This window comes from Arachis hypogaea, chromosome 7 (assembly GCF_003086295.3).
Source record: "Arachis hypogaea cultivar Tifrunner chromosome 7, arahy.Tifrunner.gnm2.J5K5, whole genome shotgun sequence".
Taxonomy (NCBI): Eukaryota; Viridiplantae; Streptophyta; class Magnoliopsida; order Fabales; family Fabaceae; genus Arachis; species Arachis hypogaea.
The window spans coordinates 2751554-2772700 of NC_092042.1; the positions used below are offsets into that span (position 1 = coordinate 2751554).

At 33.9% G+C, this 21147-nt stretch overlaps 2 long non-coding RNA genes across 7 annotated transcripts; one reads left to right on the top strand and one right to left on the bottom strand.

Moving 5' to 3' along the window:
* The first annotated feature begins 524 nt into the window (after positions 1 to 524).
* Positions 525 to 3358, top strand: LOC112701954 (uncharacterized). Of its 3 annotated transcripts, none has more exons than XR_011863581.1 (4): positions 525 to 660; positions 1252 to 1711; positions 1823 to 1920; positions 2101 to 3358. It is a non-coding gene; the product is annotated as an uncharacterized lncRNA (long non-coding RNA). The 3 variants fall into 3 exon arrangements; XR_011863580.1 differs by lacking the exon at positions 525 to 660 and having other exon boundaries at positions 841 to 1711; positions 2101 to 2198; positions 2304 to 3358; XR_011863579.1 differs by lacking the exon at positions 525 to 660 and having other exon boundaries at positions 845 to 1711.
* Positions 3359 to 4640: 1282 nt separating this feature from the next.
* Positions 4641 to 20291, bottom strand: LOC112701955 (uncharacterized). Of its 4 annotated transcripts, none has more exons than XR_011863585.1 (5): positions 19865 to 20291; positions 18540 to 18706; positions 18299 to 18358; positions 18134 to 18218; positions 4641 to 6947 (listed from the first exon to the last, which is right to left on the bottom strand). It is a non-coding gene; the product is annotated as an uncharacterized lncRNA (long non-coding RNA). The 4 variants fall into 4 exon arrangements; XR_011863582.1 differs by lacking the exon at positions 4641 to 6947 and adding an exon at positions 12180 to 13677; XR_011863584.1 differs by lacking the exon at positions 4641 to 6947 and adding an exon at positions 17781 to 18045.
* Positions 20292 to 21147: the final 856 nt, after the last annotated feature.

Genomic DNA, 21147 nt, shown 5'->3' on the forward strand with positions numbered 1-21147 from the left:
TCAACAGATCAAGTTAGTAGTACTTATTCACCACCTTTTCCTCTGCTATCTCCCTTCCTCACCCTTAAATAAGCCACCTCATTCAATAATATTCTTCAAAAATGTCTAAGCTTGTTTAACTTTCTAATAATAAAAAAACTACCGTTTATTATGGACAATTTCAATTACTACTTTTTTAATGTCAATTGAATAGTCTTAGAAAAGACCAGCCAAAAAATAACACACAAAAAACCACCTCCTATGAGAGAAAACACTCATATTTTGTATTAGTAGATCAAAGTCAAATTCTTAAAGAGGAGATATCATTGTCTCTTCCTTAAGAAATTATGCTTTCTTTATGTTAGGAAGATGCAAAAGGATTTTCTCATGTTTTAAGTTGTGTTTCAATCTCCACCGTTAAAAGATAAACATTCAATTTTAATCAATGACAAAGATTGAAACATGAAAAGACAATAACATGAGAAGATCCAAATACAGCCAAAAGAACAAAAAAAGGAGAAAGGAAAGTGTTTTGAGTGTAGCAAATGTAGTGCGCAAACATGATAGTGGTGGAATCATTGAAAACTTTTGAAGTGATTATCTGATCATCTTTGACATTTGCTTGATTTCGAGCCTTTTGATTATTACTCCACCCACTAGTTACTGTGTCTGAGAAAATAGGTAAGCTGAGGATTCATGCAGAACTTAGGCTGCATTTGTTTCTAAAAATAGGATAGAACAAGACACTAATAGATAGAGACAAAAAATTTTGTGTTCTTATATTCTGTTTGGTGATAAACTAGAACAAATTATGAAAATTCAATTTATTCTCATTTTTTTTTCATTCAAAAATTTGAGATGAAAAATATAACAATAAAAAATATAATTATGAAAAATTAATAAGAATAATAAAAGAAAAAATAAAAAATAAATTGTGTCTCTTGTTAGTGTCAGGATGGACATAAAATACACTAATTCAGTGTCTCTGGATATATTGTCTCTGTCCATATCTTCTCTGCCAAACACGATTTTGTGTCTCAATATCCATGTTTCAGTGTCCTGTCTCTGTAAACAAACGCAACCTTAAGCATGTTATGATCAAATACCTTCAGGTTCTTTCTTTCTTATAATTTTGATTTGCTTATTAGGAAAGCGGAATCTACTTTTGTTGCAAGCAAAGTTCTTTGCAAATTCTGAATTGTTCTGTTACCTGTCAGAGTTTCTTGCTACCCATGTTTCTTTTAAATTCATTTCCTGTGTTTTTTCTTAAAGTATGCAGGAAAAATTGGAAGAGCTTGAGAAAGCAAATGTGTCAGTCATATGCATAGAGTAAGCATTTCTTTTTGGGTAAAGAAGAAATGAGAAATTGTTGATATATGACACAAGAAGAATGTTGAAATTGATTACGAGATCTACTAATTATTGTCTCAATTAGAAGTTTACGTGGTTCTTATTCTTATTAGTTATTATGATATTGATATTTGCTTAAATTTCAGTTTGCTGCAAAACGTGGAAAGTAGGCTTGATCCACTTATTCTTATTAGTTATTATGATATTGGTATGGGATCGATGGTTTGAATTTTCTCAGGATCCACACGAATGTACATGTTTGATTCTATGAAACATGTACAAGGGTTTAAACATGTTTGCGTTCCAATCAAGTGTTACACTCTAATTAGAGCTTAATTGAGGAAGATTATTGGTTTTTGAGGAAGTTGGCTATACTTTTAAGGTATATCTTCTCAATTAATGTTGTTGTGGCTTTTTGGATGCCCCACCTTTCTTTCTTTCTTTGGATTAACCAGCAAGTGGACATTGACTGTGCCACTTGAACTATTTGTAGTTGCCAAGTCGAATAGAGATAGATCCAACCAGTATGCTGCCAACCATAACCATGATTTCATTGAATCAGAATCTGACAGACAGATGCTTCTTATGAAGGTACTTAACTACCCTGTCTTTCATTTCATTCTCTCTATCTTGCGTATAGCCTTGATTAAGCATGTGATTTGTCCTACTTTGGCATCCCTCATGAGAATGCATCTCCCCATGCGAAAACCATTCGTAGTATTCTTGCTATTCTATTTTGGATTTTGAATTAGATTTATTTGGTACTGGTAGGAAGCAGGATGAGGAGTTGGATGAGCTTAGTTTAAGTTGTATTTGTGAGGGTTTTTTCTTCTCTGATTCAATACTAGGAGCCTAAGTGGCAAGCCCAGGTGATACTTGTTTGGTTGTGTTAATGAAACTTGTTCTCATACTTCACTCTATTCATATGAAAAGTCTCTTGCTCTAAAATTGTCAAAACGTTGATGCTTTTTCAGGAAAAGATTATAGATGAACTGGGTAATTAGATGGACAGTATATCCAATCATTTAGATTTTGTACAAGTGAGTTTCTGCATCTAGTTTTTTCTTAATCATGTTGAGGAGTTTTTGTTTTTATACCTTCATGATTGCTGTCACTAACTAATTGAATATCTGTCAAGTGAGCAAAGGATTCACTGTAATAAAGACATGATGAAGTCTTGCATATTAGAATTTAAATACAACAATAACACCTAAGCCTTCTCTCACAAAACCTTGATTGGTATAATTTGTTTTGATGTTCAAATTCATCTATAGAGTTATGTGACCTTTAAATAACTTTGATATTGGTATCACAGTCAATATTTACTTCTCATGAAAAGTTAAGGCTCTCATTAGACATGCCTCTGTATATTGATGAATATTGGAATGTTCTATTTGATTATGATTTCTGAAAAAAGTAGCAATGGTGATGAAGAAGGCTAGTGTTAAGGGTCAGATCAAGAATTGTTTATTTTTCTCTTCATTTTGGTGTTCTTCACCTAAACTCATTTGAGATTGGCCTTTGTTTGTACATGAAAAGAGAGATACCTCAGTTTTTGCGAGAAGATACAAGATTGTTGGACATGCTTTGGTGTCTATTAATCAAATAGAAGCCATTTTGGTATTTCAAGGCAGTAGAATTTTATGGTTATGATGATAAAGGAAAAATACAAGGATTTAAATTCTCTGAACAAGTTGAACTACAAATATGATTCGAATTGGAGTTATTCGTTTTAAATTGATTTGCGTGTAATGTAATGTGTGGTCAAATTATTTTAACCTCTCTATGATAGCATGGAGTTTTAAACTTATTACTATTATTAGTGCCTTGTCGAACACTTTATGTCTATCAAGCCGCAATTTTAGAAATATGGATATGAAAAATAATAGTGGGGAAAATTCTGGGATTACGATAATTAGTAGTAGTAGTAAAAAAATAGTGTACAGTCGATAATTTTAGTGGTTTATTTGGTGCATATCTATTATGTAAATAGAATCTTATAAAAGGTATTGTCTCCATTATGAAATTATATTGGATAGTCTGTTTTTTGTTTGGTGGAAAAGAAAAGTATACACTATTTCTTTCTATTTAATTTTTTTATGCATCGAATCTCAAAATAAACCATATAGAGATATTAATTCATGCATTATTACATTATGTTTAACTAATTTAACTATAAAATTTTACATATACAAATATCTAATTAAATTACACTGTTATGTATAACAATTAAACTCATTTGAGATTGGCCCTTGTTTTTTACATGAAGAGAGAGATTTCTGAGTTTTTGCGAACAGATACAAGATTGTTGGGACATGCTTCAGTGTCTATTAATCAAATGGAAGCCATTTTAGTATTTCAAGGCATTAGAATTTTATGATCGTGATGATAAAGGGATAATGTAAGGATTTAAATTGAACATTTGGATTACAAATATGATTGGATTTAGAGTTATTTGGATTAAAATTTTCTCTTAGATGTAATGTAATGTGATGTCAACTTATTTTTAACATCTTTTTAGAATATGATAGCATGGGGTTTTAAACCTATTATGATTGTTATTATTATTAGTGCCTTGTCCAACACTTCATGTCCATCAAGCTGCATTTTTAGATTTAGATGTATATATTTTTATATGATACAAAGAACAAATTAAATTATACTTTAACGGTTAAGGGTTGTGTGTAAGCAACCTTTATAACCTTAAATACTAGGTTCAATTTTCTAATTTCTAGTATAGCCATTTTGGCTTCTAAGTTATATTCTGAATTCATGGCGACTTAGCTAACTCAAAACATTCATGTTTTTATAATATGAAGTAAAGAGCTAAAGAGCATAGATAATTGTATTACGTGTTTGCATTAGTTCTCGTAGTTTTGAATACATGTCTCTATTTTTATTATATAAGAGAGGATATAAATTTATTATTGAATGAGCTTATAATATATTAATTTTTTATTGTGTCACGTCAGTCATTTTGCATAGATAACAGTTTTATAATTTTATAAAATAAAAATAATAGATTTCTATATAATATTTATACAAAAGTGATTAAATTCAATACTTATAATTACCAATTGAATTAAAAAATAACTGTTAAATATAACTAATATCTACATTAAAATTATAATAATAATAATTTTTTGTTACAAATATTTAAAATGTATAATGACACAACATCTGTTTACTATGTATGTATTATAATTAATAAAATATATTTATAATATTATTTACACATTTTTTTCTAACTTTTTTTTTATAATTTCTAAATACACTAAAGAAAAACTTTAAAATTACACTATAGAATATGATCTATAGAAAAATATCAATAAATAAATATAATTTGTATAAACAATTTGTTTAAGACATTAACAAAAAGAAAAAAATAACCACAATTTCTTCTCAACACTCACATTGTATATGAGACATCTAAAGAATAACTTATTAGAGTTAGATTTTGTTATGATCATCGAAAAATAAGATATCAATTACACTCATATTACTATTCTCACATGTAATAACTGTAGGTACCGAACCCGATCCAACTCGGTTGGATATCAACTCAATCTGCAGCATATAGGGTACGGTATGGGTAGGGTTTTCGTGCGAGTTGACTCTTAACTCTATCACCAACTTGTACCCCCAACCATATTCGAGTACCCAATCAACTCGTATCCTATATATGTAGATGTTATATACTTATATAAAAATATGTTTTAAGTGGATGCTGAACCAAAGACTTTTCACTAAATGCAAAAGATCTTTAGCCACTAAGAGAAGATCATTAATTGATAATTAATACTTTTTTCCTATAAAAATTAATTCTATTTTAAATTATAATCACGTTGTATAATAATGTTGCGTCGTTTTGACCCTACCTGCGGGTTAAGAAAGAATAAAGTTAGGGTTGAGATATTCTCAACCTGCGGGTAGGATAGGATTAAATTTGTATAAAAATCTCAACTCGCGGGTAGAGTTAGGGTTAGATCCAAACCTGACACAACCCTACTTATTGCCACCCCTAATTAGGAGTGTCTACGGCCCAACGTGAAGCATTTAGACTCGCCTCCGAAATAGCATGAAGTTGGCTCGAGAAAAAAAAAAACCCGAAAAATAACTCAACCGAGACTGGGTCAGAGTCGGTTTACCCGGCCTGGCCTAGTGAAAGTTCTTAATATTGCCATGTCAATTTCAATACATTGAACAAAGCAGACCACATCTCACCACACATGCAGTCTCCTCTCTTGCGCTTTCTCTTTCTCAATGTTAGGGCATGCATAGGAACCAGTGCCACCGTTTACCACCGGCCACTGTCACTAGCCTCATGGAGTTCTTCCTCGAAATCGGTGCTGCTCTGCTTTTGCTGCACAGCTTTTTCCCGCCGTACTGGTCATTGGTGAACCTCAGTCACAGTGCCACCAGCAGTAGCCACAAAGTGTGAAGGTCACTGCTCCTGCTCCTCTTCTTCTCGGTGTTGCTTATCTTCTTTTCGGAGTTGGTGCTCTTCTCATGATAAAGGTCAGAAACCCCTGCTCAGTCGCTCCTCTTCTTTTCGACGCTGGTTCTGGTAATGCTTTTGAACTTTTTTTTCACTCTCACATCACAACAAGCTCGTTCACTCAGCAAAAAAACTTAATGGCATAACTAATTGTCCCATCCACGTCACTCACATCACAACAAGCTCACGCACTTCTCACAACACGGATTCTCCTACCCTCCACTCTCGCTGTTGCCGCTACTCGCATCTTCATTGGCACTCTCTTTGTGCCTAACTTTCTCGTTCTCTGCTACTCTGCATTGCCGTCTCTCTACTCTGTTGCCTTTGGGTCTCTCCTTTGCCATCTCGTACTCCACCTTCACTGGCTCTCTCTTTCCGTGGTCTTCTATGGAGGTTTTAGGTTCTTAACTCATTAACATGAGGTATCTCACATGAATAACAATAACTTAAACGAGTAAACTACCATTTCTACCCACAAAATTTGAAAACGCTGACATATCTATCCATAGAAGAAGGAAATTACTAATGGTACCTATGAAACATGGATTCCTCACAACAAAATTATCCAAACACTAAAAAATCACCAAAAAATCCCAAATTACCCTTCTTTTCACCACTACTACCATCAACCCCCACTCTCTCTTTGCATTCCCTTTTTTATATTTTTTCCATTCCCCCTTTTTCTCATTCTTACCCCCTCTTCACATTGGACTTCCGCAGTCGGCCTCCCCCAACGCTACCGCAACGGCAAAAAAACCCACAATCACCACCACTACACCTTTCCTTCCACCTCCCACTCTCGATCTGCTTCGCCATTAAGAAAACCCTATCTCTGCCTCCAAAAACGTTAAACTTGCTGACTAAATTCCCATAGTGGTCCTTGAAATTGACGTCGTGCACTAAAATCGTCAGTGAGATTCCAATAGCACCAATTACGTCCGTGAGATTAGAAAAATTGCACCATATTAGTCCCTAACCCATGTGTCACAATGCTATTTTGCCACGTGTCAGATTATGCCACATGTCACAGTACTATTTGTCCATGTGTCATCCACTATGTCATCATTACATATGCACCAAATTGGTCCCTTACTTTGCATCAAATGACTCATTTTAGTCCCTGAAATTGAATGTCGTGCACCAAATTAGTCCATTAATCAGTTTTTTCTCATTTTTTTTATAAATCTAAAATTCTCAATATTTTTTTATACACTAATTTAATTATATTTTTTATTATACAAATTTTTATAATAATTTTTGTAATTAATAATTTTAACTTGTATCATTAGAGCACATGTTAATTAAAACCAAAATTTTATTATTGTCTCTTGTGTTTATTTGTATCTATTTTAATGTTGTTCAAGTCATAATTACAATAAGTACTTATATTGATTATTAGTGTAATATATGAAAAAGCTGCCTAGCTAAGTTATAGATAAAATGAATTATTATAATCAACAACAACGACAACAAAGCCTTGTCCCACTAAGTGGGGTCGGCTACATGAATCAAACGACGCCATTGTGCTCTGTCATGTATCATGTCTACAGAGAGACCGTTTACATGTAGATCTCGTTTGACCACCTCATGGATGGTCTTCTTAGGTCTTTCTCTGCCTTTCGCCCTTTGTCCATCTTCCATCTCATCCACCCTCCTAACTGGATGTTCTATCGGTCTTCTTCTCACATGTCCAAACCACCTGAGACGCGATTCAACCATCTTTTCCACAATGGGTGCTACTCCAACTCTCTACCTTATATCTTCATTCCTTATTTTATCCAATCGCGCATGACCACTCATCCATCTCAACATATTCACCTCTGCCACACTCAGCTTATGTTCGTGCTCCTCTTTAGCCGCCCAACACTCCGTACCATACAGCATAGCCGGTCTTATGGCGGTGCGATAAAATTTACCTTTAAGTTTTAAAGGCACATTTTTGTCGCATATAAAACCAGATGCACTCCGCCATTTTGACCAACCTGCTTGGATCCTATGATTTACATCCTGTTCAATCTCTCCATTATCCTGTATGAATTATTATAATTGATAGTATAAATTTATCTTATTAATTTTGTGAGAAGTCAATTATATGAAAAATCAGACATTCTTAAAATGGATGAAAATAATGAATTTATATTAATTAACTAGTGCCTTATCAAATATTCTTAAAATATTTATTAAAGTGTTAAATATTAAAAAAATTGAATTAAAAAATATTATTATACTCTTAACTTACACACTTTACTAAATTAATATCAATATCTCACATAATTTTTTTAATAAAATATTATAGAAAAACATTGTATAATTAAAACTAAAATTTTAAAAATATTTTATAAAAAAACTTGTATTTAAATTACTTCTGAAAAGATAAAATTAAAATTAGTGTATTCAAATATATAGTGAAAATTTTAAATTTATAAAAAATGAGAAAAAACTGATGAAGTGACTAATTTGGTGCACGACATTCAATTTCATAGACTAAAATGAGTCATTTGATGTAAAGTAAGGGACCAATTTGGTGCACATGTAACGATGACATAGTGGATGACACGTGGACAAATAGTATTGTGACACGTGGCATAACCATCCACGTGTCATTGACCGACACGTCATCATACCGTTACACGTGGCCAAACCATGAGGTGACATGTGTCACCAAAAGTCCACGTCATCAAGCCACGTCAGCGCATCGTTAACAGAAAACGGATCAGGGACTAATATGGTGCAATTGGAATCTCATAGACTTCAAATCACCAACTATCAACACCGCCGCGCAACCTCCATCAGCCAGAACGAGCCGACATTGCAGAGCGCAAGGACGTGGTATCCGACGAGGCTAGACTCCATGACTTTGCAAGAAGATAAGAGGATAACTTCATCCACTAGTTGTTGTTGCTGGAGAATCAGAGGGCAGGGAGTTTGCTAAGGACCATCACTGATGATTTTAACGCCTAGTTCTGCAATGGTACTCTTCAGACCCTTCATATCTTCTCTCATTTTCAGTTATCCCTTCATCATTGTTGCTGGTGCGGTTGTTATTGTTGGAGAATGTGAAAAGAAGCTGAGACAAAATGGTGGACTTGCACCTTGCAAATTGAATTTGTGGCCTTGGATCTATTTCTTTTGTGATGATGTGGTTGCGCCGATTCACAGAGAGAGAGAGAGAGAGAGATAATTTTGTTGTGCGTAACTAATGTTTTATAGGTACAAATGATAATTTCCTTCATCTATGGATAGATGTGTCAGCGTTTTCAATTTGTGGGTAGAAATGGTAGTTTACTTTAACTTAAAGAGTAATTATTCAAATCATTCCGTAGGTTTCAAAATATACAGAATACTCTAAAACTGTTCTAAAAATTGAATTAAATCGGCCAGTTCGATCAAGTTAACCAAAAACTAGTCCTTTTGTTCAGTTGATGTGAAAAACCGTTGATAAAAAATAAAAAAATTCAGTCGAACCGACAATAAACCGATGAACTGATAGAACAGTCTAGTTTTTATCGATTTTCAGAGTTCTAATGAAAAAAAAAAGAGCATATAAATACTTTCTCGTTCTGCCTCTCTCACACAGAAACCCTAACCCCCTACCCCTCTCTCTCAGCTAGCAGCCGCCACCGCCTCCACCGTCGCTGAACTCTTCTCGTCAACCAGCGGGTGCCTTGTCGCCGACAGTGACAGACAGAGGGTCAGCTCGAAGCTTTTGGCTATCGATCCTCTTCGCCTCCACGTCGTTGCCTCTGGACTTGCGGATCGAAGCTCGTGGCCGTCTTATCTACATCATCGTCGTATTTGTCGTCGTGGACTTGCAGATCGAAGCGTGGTCGGTTGGATTCCTCCATCGCTAGTTAGTTTGCTCGATCCTCATCTCTGTCTTGTCGTTCCTCCTTCCAGTAGTTGAGTTTCGTTCCTCCATCGTCGATAGTTATGCTTGTTCAGTTTTTTTTTCTTTTGTTAATTTTTATGATTTTGAGTTTTGTTTTTTAATGATTCAAATCTATGTTTACTTCAATTTATGGTTGTTTATTTTGTTAATTTTACTGAATTACTAAAATTTGATTCTTGAGTTGCTGCTTCTTTTTCTGTTTGTTGTGTTTTAAGTTGGGATGAGTTGCTGTTTTTCTCAATTTGTTGTGTTCTGAGTTAGAGTTAGGGTGCCATGGTGGTATGATTGTTGAGTTTGAATTAATTGTTTAAATTTTTTTGTCTTTGGATTCTCTGATTTTTCTATTTTTGAAAATGTTCTTGTTCTATACTTTTGTTGCTGATTGATGATGATTGCCGATTGCGCATGTGGTGATTGTTTTATTAAAATTTAAGTTATTTAAAAAAATTTTACTTTGTGAATTTTTAAAGAGAAAATATGAATAGAGTATTATGTAAAATCACAAAATTTTGATTTCATTCGTTAAAAAATGATTAAATTTAAATATTTAAAATTTGTATATTAAATTTTTAATAATTTTATTTTATTTATATTTAATTTTTGCTTGTGGGTATTGGTGGTTTGATTTAATTCTTCGGTGTTTCCAATTCTTGGGGTTTTATTTTGTTTTATCTATTTCCTAACTTGATGTTTGCACCCTATTTTATAAGTTGTTGAGTTGGTTCTAGGCTGTTCTTCCATTACTAATAGATTATAATTGATAAGAAATCAAAACACTACTGCGCTCATGTTTAGTCTTTTATTATTCATAATAACAATTTAAGTGATGGAAGCGGTTGCATCCATTAATCATCGCGAATTTCTTATAAGGAAAATAATGTGGCTTTTATTATTTTGATTAAATTGTGTGGCGGTGTTAGTTTTTGCTTCCCGAGTTAAGTGTTCTAGTTTGAAGATTGATGATCCAATATGCCTATGTTAAACTGGGGTTAGAAAGACCAAAGTTACTATATATTGAAAATATGAACTCATTATTAAAACCATTTTGGAGACATAAGTTATGCATATTAAGTACAAAAATTTTTATATGTTTATCTTTATTTCAAACATTCCAACATAATTATAGAATATTTATTTTATATATTCCTTAATCTACCGCCGCCATCCACCACCACTCCCACCCCTTCCCCTCTTCCCTCTTTCTTGTTATGCCTCGCCTCCCTTCCCCTTTTGCTAACAACCCATCCCCTCCCCTCTCGCGGCCACCCCTTTCCTCTTTGTCGTTTCTTCCCATTTCGCTCCACCAGCAACCGTCTGCCCACCATATTGTCAAGGTAAAACTAGGGTTTAATTTTTATTTTATTTTGTTATATTTTTTATTTCCTGTTATATTTCTTATTGTGTCACTTGTTCAAATTAATTTATTGCTTTTTTATTTTACTTAGTTGGCAACTTATTTTACTTCACTCTTTTCATGTATTAAATTATTTCGATTAAGTTGTGCAGCATTGACATACTGCTGAAGTTATTTCAAAGGTAATTTAATTTACAGGATTTTTTGGGAGTTGTTACAATATTAAATAATTTATCAATGCATAATTGGATATAAATTTTAGGACTTTGGTGATTTCTGTTTGTTCTATTGGATTTCGGTTCGGAAAGGACTTGAAGTGTTTAGCTTTGTTGTTTGGAGTTGAGGTTAATTTTTTATCACTTAATTGTTTAAGTTTAAGAAACATTAGCTTTATGTTGGACTTATTCTTATTAAGATATATTTGTAGAACAGAAGTGGGAGAAGGATATCTAATGGCACCTTCTCGATCCTTTATTTGCTAGAAATTGTGGAGTAATAAGGTGATGTGCAATAGAACGACTAGGGTTGTATGCTTTGATTATTAGCTCATGTTTTCGAAATTGTTTTCGACTAGGGTTCTATGATTATATTATTAGCTCATGTAGATTGTAGAATTTTTTAGAAGTCCTTGTGATGTCATTGTCTTAATTGTTTCTACTTTAATTGGATGTTTTGTTGAATTTTTGAAAAAAAATTGTCATATTATTGAAATTTAGATTGTTAGCACGCAGTGATGTTTCCAATTCATCATTCATGCAGCTCTTTACTATTGTTTTCGTTGCTCATGTTGTCATTGTTTACTTGACTATGTGTTTTCTATCTGCCTCTTCCCTTTTGATGATTTACCAGATCTGGTCAGTTATGCCTTTTCTTTTTTACGGCGTCATTTTTGTCTGAACCATCCAGTTTTCAGTTCAGTCTAATCCATCGGTTTCAAATGGTTGTGATTCATCGTCAGTTTAAAAATCAGACGATTTTTTTAAATTTGATTAATAGTGATTTAAAAATATTTTGATCACAACATTATGTACCTATAATATATTTAAATATATATCAACTTTATAAAAATGAAATTTCAATTATTTGTCATTGGATTTAGTGTAGGATTATTGGATAATAAGAATTTTTTTATTTAAAAAAATAATTCAGTCACACATTACCGTCAAATTTAGAGAGGGAAAAATTTGACGGTTATATTTAGATAAATCATCAAATAAATTATTTTGTTTGCATCGAGATTTTCTTTGTCAGATAATACCCATCAGTAGTTAGCGTTGTTTCTTTAGTATCAACACTGCAAGTTGCTCATGCACTCCTCAAACAGCCTCCAGCCCTCCACCCTTGTCCTCGCTGCTGCTGGTTCCCCCTCTTTGCATTTGCCACTGCTTGTCTCTTGTTCGTCATCGCCTTTCTTCCCCTTTAGGAGCCCAATCAACATGAGTGACTTTTTTTTCTGTCGTGATCCCTTTCATTCTCTTGAAAGATAAGCTTCAAAGACTTCATTTAAGCAATAAGTCATCGGTGGTCCCCACATTTGAAGCAAAACCTCTTACTATTTCGCTCTTGCAGCAACTGATGGCGCCCTTCCCCCATTCTGCTCGATAGATAGATGACTGTTATCACTATTGAGAGTGCTGCCTACTTTGTTGGGCCATGTTCTAATAGCATCAAGCCTGCTTCAAAATAGTTTGACACTCTTTGAGGCCTAATCCACTCCTCTTTTCCATTCTCTAGTGTCTTCTTATAAGAGAATAACCCTTTTTTATTTCAAATAATGAGCCCAACTAAGCTTTTATCTCCGCTTGCAATTCTGGCCTAAGTTCATTAGTGAATATAGTCTTTAGTATTTCTCTTTGCATGGGTCGTTAAATATTTTCAAATTGGTCTATGAAATCCATCATCGACCCACCTTATTGGAGCTTCCACGAGCGAACCAATTTAAGGCCTTCTCCATTGCAAGCAGTACCAAGTGATACGCTCGTCACCCTCAACTCTATTCAACACAAAGTAACGCGTTCAATATTCACTAATCGCCCAAACACCTCTTTGTAGCGTATTAGCAGTGAGGGAATCACGTCTCTCCTTGAGTTTACCCTTTTGGTTGCCCTTTGCCCCTTTAAGAGTCGCATAATCTCGTCAAACTCCATCTTTAACGTATTCATCCTTTCCTACATGGCAGAATTAAAAGAAAGGCTTCCAAAACTTCAAGGACAAGAGCTCTAGTCCAAATTGTAAGAAACCAAACATAGAAATTAAATGGAGTAGTATAATAGTTATTCACCCTGATAAATATGGATCTCAACGAGAAACCAACGAAAATAGGACCCTATAGCAACCCCACTCTCCTAAGCCAATTCCCAAATTCAGTCTGTCTTTCCTTTCTTCCCCTTTATACACGCGCCATGTGCACACCCATGTCTTAGCATGGCATTCCCCTTCTCTCAATGTTTGCCAAGTTAACAATACTTTGGGAGCCACTCAATTTTTCCACCTTCTGAAACAGTCGCTGAACCTTTTGTACTTATATACCTGCCACGCTTTCATGCCGTTGCGGATTTTGAGCTTTCCGCCGTAGCAAAGCTGTTTTGTCTCGGTAATCACGGCGATCTGCAATGGCGGGTTTAAGTTGCAATTATTTTGAATTTGAGATGTAATTTATTACTTTAAAAAACCATAAAATCGGATCGAAAGTCTACTTTATTCTGAGGTCGGTGTCACTAAATTGAAATTTTTTTCAGCTAAGAAGATTTCTCATCATGTTAACTAATTAAAAACAATAAACAATAAAAAATACCTCGAATAGACTCTCAATTGATTCAAACATAAATCTTCAACCTCCTTTATGTATAGAGTGTCTTCTTTAAATGAGAAATTTAAAACCTTACTAATAATATTTAGTAAGGTCATTAGACGATAGTTGTTCTTTTTTATTTTTGTCTTGCTCTTTCATCTCAGTTAGAACCTCATGTCTCTATCCATTACATATTTGAACCTTAATACCATCCTTCAAACTTAAATTCCAATAGTATTTACCCTTTAAATGTAACATTTTTAAACCTTCACAGACAAGTCTAAAGATTGATATAAAATCTTTTCTTATGTTCTCCCACCAATCTCCACCCGTCCGTCGTTCAGCCTTCAAACTTTTTTTGGTCTCTGACCAAGAATTTAAATTCGAATAATAATATTCTGAAATTATTCTTTTCCGTGGTAAATGCAAAAAATACATTCTTAAGAATAAATTTCCATCGAAAATACTCCACTTGACTTATCTTGTCTATCGACGCTCTAGTTCATCAGTTTTATGGTCTTCAGAAAACTGATTAACCATCACCCTATAAGGAAGAGGAAAAAGCAAATCTGAAAACACACTATAACCGACCCGTGCATGTAATTGTAACAAACCTGACCTTTTTTCAGATATTTCAGACATGGCACCTTTTTCCCTAAGTTAAAAAACATCATCAAAAGAAAATTACAAACTTTAAGACTCAAGCAATTTTCTAATTTGTAATTTTTTAATTTTCTAATCACAAACAAAACTCAATTTTGCTTGCTTACTAAGTATTTAAATTACAAATTAGAAAATTGCTTGAGTCTTAAAGTTTGTAATTTTCTTTTGATGTTTTTTAACTTAAGGAAAAAAGACGTCATGTCTGAAATATCTGAAAAAAACCAGTTTTGTTACAATTATATGCACAGGTCTGGTAATGGTGGGTTTTCAGATTTGCCTTCCCCTTTTCCATATAGGGTGATGGTTAATCAGTTCTCTGAAGACCATAAGGCTGATGAACTACATCGTCGATACACAAGATAAGTCGAGTGGAGTATTTTCAATGAAAATTATTTTTGAGAATGTATTTTTTGCATTTATCACAACAAAAGATAATTTCAGAATATTATGATTCGGATTTGGATTCTTGGCCAGAGACCAAAAAAAGTTTGAAGGCTGAATGGACGGATGGAGATTGGTGAAAAAACATAAAAGAAGATTTTATATCAATCTTTAAACCTATCTGTGAAGGTCTAAAAATGTTACATTTAAAAGGTGAATACCACGGAAATTTAAGTTTGAAAGATGATATCAAGGTTCAAATATGTAATGGACAGAGACGTGGGATTATAACTGACATGAAAGAGCAAGAAAAAATAAAAAAGAATAGTTATCGTCTGATGTTACCACCTTACTAAATATTATTAGTAAGGTTTTAAATTTATCATTTAAAGAAGGCACTCTATACATAACGGAGATTAAAGATTTATGTTTGAATCAATTAAGAGTCTATTCGAGGTATTTTTTATTGTTTATTTTTTTAATTAGTTAACATAATTAAAAACCTTCTTAACGAAAAAAATTTCAATTTATTAACACCAACCTCAGAATAAGATAAACTCTCGATCCGATTTTATGATTTTCTAAATTACCCGCAATTTCCACCTTGCAAAGACAAAACACTTTGCTACGGAGAGCTCAAAATCCACAACGGCATATCACCATAGCACCGTCGAGGCCACTATTTTATAACACGGATAAATACTCCAAAGCACGACAGGTGTATATGCGCAAAAGGTGCATGGACAGTTTTGGAATTAAGCTGAATCAGAAAGTGGAAAATTGAGTGGGTTTCCAAAGTATTTGCCTTGGGCATAAATTGAGAGAAAAGGACTACCATACTAACACGTGTAATTGCTATCATGGGAAAGACGGTATATGGGGAAGAAAGAAAAGGCAGGCTGAATTCGAGAATTGGCTCAGGAGAGTGGGGTTGCTATAGGTTCCTATTTCCATTGGCTTCTTGTTGAGATCCAGACTCATCAGGGTGAATAATACTATTATACTACTCCGTCCAATTTCTATTGGACCAGAATTCTTGTTCTTGAAGCTTTGTGAAGGTTTGTGAGCCTTCCTTCTAATTCTGCCATATAGGAAAGGATAAATACGTTAAAGATGGAGTTCGTTGAGATTATGCGACTCTTGAAGGGTGAGAAGGCGACCAAAAGGGTAAACTCAAGGGGCCAATGTAATTGGGTCCAAGGCGTTCAAAGGAGGGGAGTGACTCCCCACATTGCTAGTTTGCTACAAAGAGCTCCACGACACTCGTCACTGGACAACCCTCACCATCAGCGACACGACCAAGATCGAAAGATGAATTGCCATTTTCATGGGTGAAGACGTGTTTGTACGATTAGTGAATATTGAACGCGTCACTTTGTATTGAACAAAGTTGAGGGTGACAAACGTATCATTTGGTACTGCTTGCAATGGAGAAGGACTTGAATTGGTTCACTCTTGAAGCTCCAACAAGGTGAATCGATGATGGATTTCATAGACCAGTTTGAAAAAATTTAACGATGCAAAGAGAAATACTAAAAACTATATTCACTAATGCACATAGGCCAAAAAGTGGAGATAAAAGCTTACTTGGGCTCATTATTTGAAATCAAAGATAGGGTTATTCTCTTATAAGAAGACACAAAGAATAGAGAAGAGGAGTGAATCGTACAGAGAAGGGAATTAGGCCTCAAAGGGTGTCAAACCTATTTCGAAGCAAGCTTGATGCTACTAGAACATGACCCAACAAGGTAGGTTGCACTCTCAACAGAGACAACTATTGATGGACTCAACAGAGACAACTATTGATGGAGAATGGAGAATAGAAGTGAAGGGCGCCATCTCTCCCAAACAGAGTTGCAAGAGCGAAGTAGAAAGGCGGCTTTGCTTCAAATGTGGGGAGGTTTCAACTATTGACAAAGGACCATGTTTATAAGATGAAACACTGTATACTCATGTTGGTTGAGGATTTGGACGAAGATCCAGACTTGGAAGATAAACAGAACCACATGGAGGACCACCGAAGACTTATTGCTGTAAATGAAGTCTTTGAAGCTTATCTTTCAAGAGAATGAAAGGGATCACAACATAAAAAAAAAGTCCCTTGCTGATAGGGGATCCTAAAGGAGTGGAAGTAGTGATCCTTGTCGAAACAAAAAGGCGAACATAAGCAAGCGGAGGCAAATGGTGTGGCAAACTAGACACGAGCAGAGGCAGATGGTAAACAAGAGGGGAAGAAAGGCGATGACGAACAAGAGACAAGCAGTGTCAGATGCAAAGAGAGGAACCACCAGCAGCGAGGACAAGGGTGGAGGGCTTCGTGTTTGAGGAATGTGTGAGCAACTTGCAGTGTTGATACTAAAGAAAAAATGCAAACTACTGACAGAAATGTCGACGGAAAATATTACCATCAGTTTTTTGGATACAACGCAAACAAAATAATTTATTTGATGATTTATCTAAATATTACCGTCATTTTTTTTACTCTGAATTTGACGGTAATGTGTAACAGAATTTAAATTTTTTAAATAAAAAATAATTCTTACTATCTAATGATCTCATGCTAAATATGATGAGAAATAATTGAAATTTTATTTTTATAAAATTGATATCTATTTAAATATATTATATATAAATAATCTTGTGATCAAAATTTATTTTTAAATCACTACTAAACAAATTTTAAAAAATCATCCAATCTGTAAACCGACAATGAACTACAAAACCGTCTGGAAACCTGGATGATTCTAACAATAACGACGCCAGGAAAAAAGAAAAGGCATCAACAAGCCAGAACTGGTAAATCATCAAAAGGGAAGAGGAGCAACGGAAGCAATAGTAAAGAGCTGCATGAATGATGAATTGGAAACATGTCCCAAAATACTAACAATCTAAACTTCAATAATATGACAATTTTTTTTTCAACATTTCAACAAAACATCCAATTGAAATAAAGCAATCAAGATATTAATGACATCATAACTTTAAAAAAATTCTACAAAATATCCCCATAAAGTAAAGGCATCCCACCAAATAATATAATCATTTTTCACAGAATAAACAATTTCGAAAGCATGAGCTAATAATCAATTTCCAACAAACAAAGGATCGAGAAGGTGCCATTAGACATCCTTCTCCAGCTTCTGTCCTACAAATATATCTTAATGAAAATAAATCCAACATAAAGCTAATGTTTCTTAAACTTAAACAATTAAGTGATAGAAAACTAACCTCAACTCCAAGCAACAACAAAGCTAAACACTTCAAGTCCTTCACGAACCGAAATCCAATAGAACAAACAAAAATCACCAACATCCTAAAATTTATATCCAATTAAGCATTGATAAATTATATAATACTGTAACAACTCCCAAAAAATCCTGTAAATTAAATTACCTTTGAAATAACTTCAACCGTGTGTCAAAACTGCACAACTTAATCGAAGTAATTTAATACCTGAAAGGAGTGAAATAAAATAAGTAGCCAACTAAGTAAAATAAAAAAAGCAATAAATTAATTTGAACAAGTGACATAATTTTTCTTTTAACTAAATATTAAAAAACATGAAATATAACAGGAAATAAAAAATTGTGAAAAAAAATAACAAAATAAAATAAAAATTAAACCCCAATTTTACCTTGACAATATGGTGGACAGAGGGTTGCTGGTGGAGCGAAAAGGGAAGAAACGACAAAGAGGGAAAGGGTGGCCGCAAAAGGGGAGGGGATGGGTTATTGGCAAAAGGAGAAGGGAGGCGAGGCATAACAAGAAAGAGGGAAGAGTGGGAGTGGTGGTGGATGGCAGCTGCAGATTAAAGAATATATAAAATAAGTATTCTATAATTAAGTTAGTATGTTTTCAATAATGATGAACATATAGAAATTTTTGTACTTTCCATACATAACATATGTCTCCAAAAGGGTTTTAATAATGAGTTTATATTTTCAATATATAATATAGTAACTTTGGTCTTTCTAACCCCAGTTTAATATATGCATATTGGATCAACAATCTTCAAACTACAACACTAACACTTAAACTCTGAAAGCAAAAACTAACACCGCAAACAATTTAATCAAAATAATAAAGGCTAAATTATTTTCCTTTTATAAGAAACTCGCAATGGATGCAACTGCTTCTATCACTTAAATTGTGTATTATGAATGATAAAAGACTAAACATGAGCGCAGTAGTGTTTTGATTTCTTATCAATTAGAATCTATTAGTAATGGAATAATGGAGGAACAGCCAACAAATAAAACGGTGCAAACTGCAAACATCAAGCTAGGAAATAGATAAAACAAAATAAAATCCAAAGAATTGGAAACACAAAGAATTAAATCAAACCACCAATACTCGCAAACAAAAATTAAATATAAAATATAATAAAATTATTAAAAATTTAATATATAAATTTCAAATATTCAAATTTAATCATTTTTAAATGAATAAAATCAAAATTTTGTGATTTTACAGAATACCTTATTCATATTTTATTTTTAAAAATTCACAAAGTAAAAATTTTTTAAATAACTTTTAAATTCTAACTAAATAATCACCACACGCGCAATCAGCAATCCTCATCAATCAGCAACAGAAATACAGAATAAGAACATTTTCAAAAATAATTTCTTATCATTCAAAACGAGAAAAATCAGAGAATCCAAAAACAAAAAAAAATTAAACAATTAATCCAGACTCAGCAATCATACCACCACGGCACCACCAACTCCAACTCAGAACACAACAAACAGCAGAACTCACCCCAACTTAGAACACAACAAACAGAAAAAGAAACAGCAACTCAAGAATAAGATTTCAGATTTCAGTATCTCAGACAAATTAACAAAATAAACAACCATAAATTGAAGCAAACATAGATTTGAATCATTAAAAAACAGAAACTCAAAATCATAAAAATTAACAAAAGAAAAAAAAAACTGCACAAGCAGAGCTACCGACCGACGAAGGAGGAACCAAACTGACGTCGATGGAGGAATGGAACAGGCGGCGAGGAAGGAACGAAACTCGACTACCGGCAAGGGAGGAACGACGAGACAGAGACGAGGATCGAGCAAACTGACCAGCGATGGAGGAATCCAACCGACCGCGCTTCGATCTGCAAGTACACGACGATGAATACGACGACGATGTAGAGAAGACGACCACAAGCTTCGATCTGCAAGTCCAGAGGCGACGACGTGGAGGAGAAGAGGATCGACGGCCAAAAGCTTCGAGCTGACCCTCTCTCTGTCACTGCCGGCGGCAAGGCACCCTCTGGCTGACGAGAAGAGTTCGGCGACGGTGGAAGCGGTGACGGCTGCTGCTGCTGGCTGAGAGAGACGGGCTGCTGGCTGAGAAGGAGGGGCAGTGGATTAGGGTTTCTGTCTGAGAGAGGGGGACAGCGAAAGTATTTATATGCTCAATTTTCTCCTTTTTTTAAAAAAAATTAAAACTCTGAACATCGGTTTATGGGTTTATTGCCGGTTCAACCGAGTTTTTGTTGATTTTTTTGTCAGACAATTTTTCACAACAATCGAATCGATTAAAAGACTGTTTTTCGGTTAATTTAATCGAATCGATCAGTTCGATTCAATTTTTAGAACCATTTTAGAGTATTTTGTATATTTTAAAACTTAGCGAATGATTTGAGTAATTTTTCAATAAGTTATTGTTATTCATGAGAGATACCTTGTACTAATAAGTTAGAGAACTTAAAATTTCCACCGGAAACTAGAGAGACTCAAAGACAATAGAGAGTATGTATAAATGCTTTAGGCCGGGGGTGTACACTCCTAATTAGGGGTGGTAATATATAAAGTAAGGTAGGATTTGAATCTAACCCTAACTTTATCGATGGGTTGAGATTTTTATACAAATTTAACTCTATCTTATCTACGAGTTGATAATATCCTAACCTTAATCTTATTCGTTCTTAATTTGTGAAAAGGGTCATGACGTTGCAATATTATTATATAACTTTATTATAATTTAAAATAGAATTGATTTTTATTTAAAAAAATGTATTAAATTTTTAATTAATGATCTTCTCTTACTGATTAAAAATCTTTTGCATTTAATGAGAGATTTTTGGTTCAACATCCACTTGAAATATATTTTTATATAAGTATATAACATATACATATATAGGGTGCAGGTTGGTTGGATAGTACAAAAATTCTATCCGTTGCAGATCAAATTGACAACTCTACCCACTCGAATTAGATATGTGAGAGTAGTAATAT